This window comes from Palaemon carinicauda, chromosome 1 (assembly GCF_036898095.1).
Source record: "Palaemon carinicauda isolate YSFRI2023 chromosome 1, ASM3689809v2, whole genome shotgun sequence".
NCBI lineage: Eukaryota > Metazoa > Arthropoda > Malacostraca > Decapoda > Palaemonidae > Palaemon > Palaemon carinicauda.
In genome coordinates, this window is record NC_090725.1 from 215,240,206 (window position 1) to 215,245,205 (window position 5,000).

Genomic DNA, 5,000 nt, shown 5'->3' on the forward strand with positions numbered 1-5,000 from the left:
AGGTAGGCTCTGAAGATGTGTAGCAGCATAGTAAATACACAGGACAATGACATCAGTTTCAGTGGTATGTATTATAACCATGTTTATTCCTTCTGTACAAACACTGTGTACAATGTGTAATATCAGACTGGTATCAGCCTCCTCCAGAGTAGATTTCAACTCTGGCACTGACACTGGTAATTAGGATTGAGGAGCTGAGTATGGACCGACTTTGTCTCCCCAGCAAATCTCCCATCGAGTGAAGTAGAAGCAATCCGAATTCCAAGTGTATATTGCTGGATTCGCTCCGCTTGTTGCAAAGAAGCCTTGTTTTCTGGGTTCTTTAAGAGCTTTATCTACTACTGCGAATGCTTTTGATGGTTATCCTGTTCTGTGAGTTTGTATTTGTATCTTTGACAGACCTCGATCCCTCTGCTTGTGGTATGGAATGCTGAGAGGGGCACTTGTTGCAACACTTGGAGCTTTTACATTCTCCACTGCAATTGACATTGTAGTGTGAAAACTCTCACCTACCAAGGTCTTCTTAAGCAAATCCAAGTTGTCCATCATGAAAACTTGCAGTATTTTTCTGTCTTTTGACATCATATCTGGTACATAGACCCCATATTCTTGTGCCTATTCGAGAACTGCAGCACTCTTTGTTAGTTGTCACTGAAGACTATCATGACTGATGCCCTGCCCAATTGGTTGTTCAATACGATGAGCTCTTTACTTCTGTGCTGGTTATAAAGGTGATACGAATTCCCTACGACCAGAAGTGTCACGATTCCAACTATGTGCTACAGTAACTGTTGGCATATTATGAGGACTAGTTTGTGCATTGTCTCATCAACTGATATTTTATTTTGCCAGTCACTCGGAGTGAGACATCTCTCAGCAGGCTTGCAATTATGTTGTAGATTGTATCAGGAACTATTCCCTAAGCAGCTTCGATTGAAACTTCTGTTGAATTGGACAGATTGCACTTTCATTTTACATAATTTGTCGTCTTCTCTTAGTATTTTGGCTTCTTGGGTCAGACTTCTTTGTTTCTAGTCAATTGCATTGGTTTTCTCCAAATTATGAAGTTTTTCAAGTGCATTGTCAAGATGAACATTTGAAGTACAAATAAAACCTACTCCATAGGACTTTTCTAAAATGGACACCCTTGATCCAGAATGGGCTTGAAGCTTGGTCTTGAAGAATGTTGATCGATAGGAATCTGCTGTTTGCACTCCTTTGTCACAAAGGTGTTACCTGTACTCATCTCTAAGGGTCTTGATAAGAAACCCCTTGTAGTTATCAAATAACCTGACCTCCAGTTTGTCCACAAGCACTTTGAATGCTACATCGTGAGTATTGGGGGATGAAAATGTTTTTTTCTGTCACACATGGAGCTTTGAAATTATTTATGTAAGGTATATGGTAGCAGATGTCATTGGCTACCATATTATGTTCTAGCCCAACTAATTGTTAACAGATGTCTTATCTGTTGAACTTTGTAGTCTTATCAAGTATGAATTTGTCTTTGATCTTTTGATACTTTTTCTTGTGGTTCCTTGCTACGATATAATCTATTTCCACATATCATGCATGTAGTTTTGGTCTCATGTGATTCTGTGCGAGCTCTGGTGGATAATGCTGCACATTCATCGGTCCCCATAGAAGATTCTGTTCTCGACCTGCAGGAACCACCCAACGACAATTATTCCCTATCAGCAAGCCTGTAACTTTTCTCATTGTTGTACTAGTTCCTGCATTTTTCATGCCATTTCAGAGTCTCTCTTTTAAGTCACGATTCATCACCAATATTAGGCAATAGGCGCTTGGCAAATTCATCTTGTCTCATGTTGCATGCATGTTTTATTTTGATACTAGACAATTGTTGGACAACACAAAGGCTTATTGTTAAACAGCTGGCAGATGATGTATTTATTGTAGTCAGTATTTTCACATTTCTGGGGCTATTGTATCTGAAAAGGTTCTGTTCCTTCAGGCTCCCACTTCGACTGACTCCCTGCCATTACACCTGGGAAAGAGAAATACCAGAATTATAATAATCAATGATAATCAATAAAATTATAATTGTAATGATAATAATAATAAAAAAAATCACATTGAAGAAAATGCAAAATAAATAACTTAGGTAAATGTATGACAAACATTGATATGCAAACATATATAAATTGGAAATGAAAATTTTCAGAAATTCGTGCCTTTTTAGTACTGTTTCAAAGGCCTACTTTTCAAATCCAGAAGCTCGTTCGCAAAGTTGTGCACTTGGATGATGTTCCTGATGGTCTGCCCTATCCAATAATACCCAACAACCTTTTACAGCCCGCCGTGTCAGGTTTTGTGTAAGGTTTTATCCAAAAATGGTCTTTGGTTCCCTGACAAAGTACAAGCTGAAGAAACAGCTTATCAATCACATTAAATCCAGTCCATCACCCTGCTGCCAGTGATTCCATCGAGATTTAGGGGTGCATTTCCTCCGGACCCAAAGTTCTTGTTAATCCACCAGGTTGCTCATCCGCTTATACACGGTAACCGTTGGCAAACATGGATTGCTAAGATATACTGTCTAGCATAGTACATACCACCTAATAATAATAATAATAATAATAATAATAATAATAATAATAATAATAATAAATAAATTTCAAGTATCTAATACACATAAAAAAAAAATTTACAAATATGAAGGAGAAATTATGAGATGAATAATTCAACAGTATTTTGTAGATAGATAGATAGATAGATACACACAACTATCATATCTATAATTTAATATTTCCTATATAATAACATATTGCACAAAAAACTAATTACATGAACAAACGGAAAATGAAAATCTATATACTCTCTTAGCTGGTTTGTTGGGATGTACGCATTAAATGGACAACGACCCCTCAAAGGTACAAGCGGTTCTTCCACGGTAATACAGTGGGCACAACTGGCCGCACTAACAGCTACGGGCAAAATTTGTGTATAATCGTGGGTGTGACGCAAGGGGCACGCAACAGTCTTGGACCTCGTAGGCCGCTGTATACCAGCCGCAGAATCTTCACTCGCTGCACTAAAATGTAGTGCGGCAGTCAAGAAAATTTGTAGTAGCAGACAGGACGCACATCTGACGCAGGTAAGCCTTGCGTGTGACTACATACAACTTACGTGCCGTGGAATTTTATATGGCATGGTCTCCGCACATTGGACATGCGTGTAACTTGCGTGTAACTTGCGTCATAAGTACGGAATTAAAAGAAGTACGTGGTGAGTGCGTGCACTGTACGATGCAATTGCAGCAAAAGTATGTGTATAGTACAATGACCGGACGACGTTAGTACTAATGCACGATATTTACATGATTTTTCAGGGTACATCATCATTCAGTCGTCAGGTCGTTCATCGTGGCTGTTATGCCAGAGAGAGTGACAAGAATCCTTCAAGAAAGGGTGAGGGAAGATGAAGATGACGCTGACGCTCTCGTCGTTATTATGGCCTACAACTGTGTGCAGCAGCAAATATTTACAAATTTACAAATTTCACAAAATTCACGAAATACAAGAAAATGGATATCAACGCTGTAGAACTTGCAACCCTTGAGTGTGCAGCGCAGGTATAGAACGGTGGTATTTATACCTCCCAGGGGACGCTTAAGCCTCGTACTCCAGAAGTACGTCACCTGCGTTACATGCACGTCCTTAGTGCGTGCTTAGTACTCTTCCCGCATGTGCTGTACGCCATAATTTTCCCAAGCATTTATCTCGCGTGCGGCACCCGTGCGTCACATGTATTTCACTCATACTGAACACTCAACACACTCACTACCAATTACATGGCAGGAGTTCATGGCTACGACTGAAAAATTCCCAGACATGTACGGCTAAAAAATTTGTACGCGGATTTGTGCCCAGGGCATAAGATGAAGGCCTGGGGTGTAGTTCCTCTAATAATTCGCAAATAAGTGATTGAAAACATTCCTAATTAGAGCGAGTTGATCCTCCCTCACCCTCTCTCTGCTGGTGGCTGAATCGTTGAAGGAAAGATTGCAAAATAATGTTCACTCATGGTACATCCATACAAAGAATTTCCATCTGTGACGTCCCACATGTCTCTCGTTGTTGTATGGATGTCGTTCCTTACTGCTGACATGATGAGAATTACAATGAACGTCTTTATTTTCCTCAAGTTTAAGCCTCTGAGGGCAACATTGCCCTTTTGATGGCATGGGCCCCTCAAAAGAGCAAGGTGGTCATCGGAACGAAGGACAATCTCTGCCAGCATTCAGTTAACCAATATACGGCATCTGAACCAAAACCAATGTCACACATGTAGTAGACACACCATCCACCCACACTTTTCAACAATAAAGAACTGCAAAAGTATTACCATTGTTGCATAGGAAATTATATATAAGCTTTGATTTTTTATCACTTACCCAATTTAGATTTTGTAGAGTTGACACCTCGACCCTAGGGAAGTTAAAGAAAATGGGAAGTACAGTAGCAGAGCTGGACTAAAGTGCATCTTGACTCCGCCGCAGCATGTAGACTCGTGGTCTCATGCAGTTCAATACCCTCCGGATTTGTGACAGCTGATAAAAAAAAAAAAAAAAAAAAAAAATGTTTATTGACATACACTTGGAGTCTCGCATGATCCACCCCACCTATCAGGGTGAGAGTTATATTTGTGATGAACCTATTTTAGTTAGTTCTAATAATTCATAGATTGTATACACTGAGGAAATATAGCTGTTGAAATATTTGGACTTTATGGAACCAGTGGTAGCTTTCAAACAAAAAAGTTAGAAAATGTAAAATTTATATGAAAGACAGGATAGAACACATGAGCCAGCGTGTTTGCAAAAGCTATACTATGTCATATGCTCCAAGATAGTTTTTTCTTGTTATGTGAATGTGCACAAACTTACGCATCATGAACAAAGAATATTAGGAAGAGGAATGGATGAAAATAGATCCCTGGTGATAGAAAATAGATGTAATAGAGGTAATGGTGAATGA

The 5,000-nt window shown here is 39.3% G+C and overlaps 1 long non-coding RNA gene across 1 annotated transcript in view; it reads right to left on the reverse strand.

Moving 5' to 3' along the window:
* Positions 1 to 5,000, reverse strand: part of LOC137644079 (uncharacterized) — a 116,810-nt gene that overhangs the window by 812 nt on the left and 110,998 nt on the right. Inside the window, exon 2 of the long non-coding RNA XR_011045126.1 lies at positions 1 to 2,008. This exon is cut by the window's left edge and continues 812 nt beyond it. This is a non-coding gene — a long non-coding RNA (uncharacterized lncRNA). The remainder of the gene's footprint in view (positions 2,009 to 5,000) is intronic.